The sequence below is a fragment of the Monopterus albus genome, unplaced genomic scaffold (genome assembly GCF_001952655.1).
Source record: "Monopterus albus unplaced genomic scaffold, M_albus_1.0 scaffold446.1, whole genome shotgun sequence".
Classification (NCBI taxonomy): Eukaryota; Metazoa; Chordata; class Actinopteri; order Synbranchiformes; family Synbranchidae; genus Monopterus; species Monopterus albus.
This window is the reverse complement of record NW_018128326.1, coordinates 221,180-221,963: the sequence shown is the minus strand read 5'-3', so window position 1 is coordinate 221,963 and position 784 is coordinate 221,180. Positions and strand designations below refer to the sequence as shown.

General features: G+C 38.0%; 1 protein-coding gene across 6 annotated transcripts in view; it reads right to left on the bottom strand.

The window, feature by feature from the left end:
• preb (prolactin regulatory element binding) overlaps nt 1-572 on the bottom strand; it is a 26,887-nt gene extending 26,315 nt beyond the window's left edge. For 4 of the 6 annotated variants that reach the window (XM_020587248.1, XM_020587247.1, XM_020587249.1 and 1 more), the window contains exon 1: nt 387-571. The gene's annotated coding sequence lies outside the window, so the exon portion shown is untranslated. Of the gene's footprint in view, nt 1-386 lie in introns of all 6 variants that reach the window. The other 2 variants (XM_020587250.1, XM_020587251.1) reach the window with 2 other exon arrangements.
• Between the last annotated feature and the right edge of the window lie 212 nt (nt 573-784).

The following is a 784-nucleotide window of genomic DNA, read 5'->3' as shown; positions in this document are numbered from 1 at the left end:
ATATAAATAGGTTTGTATAGAAAACTATGTTGTGCAAACAAGTAACAAGATTTAACTATTTGGTAGTCTAAAAAGGTTTTGAACCCCTGCTTTTGAAAACATAAGCATTAAAAGACCAGCATACTACTCGTTACACCACAGCAACTGGCAATGCTAGGATTTTCATTTCTTGTTCTTCTTTTTTGACCGAGAGGTGTCCCAAAGGTTCCCTTGCAGCTTCGGGTAATTAATCTATTTTCAACACAATTGACTGGAAAGCCTCAGTGCTTCAACAAGGCTTCGTCTCACATCACCTGACTTATTCGTCATGTTGTTAGGTTGCTAGTTGTAACTTAATAGCTACAGCCTGTTAATTCTTGCTGATGATTTCATTAGAAGTCACCTACCTTCGTAATTAGCCCGGTTAGTCTTGCGTTGTTATTTCATCGGACAGCTAAACGCTATCTCAGATGATTTCGTAGTGAGCTGTCAATAACAGGAGCTTACGATGATGAGAAAGAACTAGGAGCTAACGGATAAAGACAGGTCGAAAGCTACTTCCTTATTACACGTCAGCAGCGTATGGTAACGTGCGCTGCGTTCTGACGTAACGATGTACTATCAGCTTGGAAGCATTTGGTAAAATACATGTGGTTTCTTTGCCAACCCCCATAAAACTCCAAGAAGACAAACAAAATACATGTGGTATTTTTCAGATAAATATGACCAATTCTGCAAATAAAACTGCGTGTGTTATCACTGTATGATGATTGTTTTTGTTGTTGTTAATATTATCACATTTGTA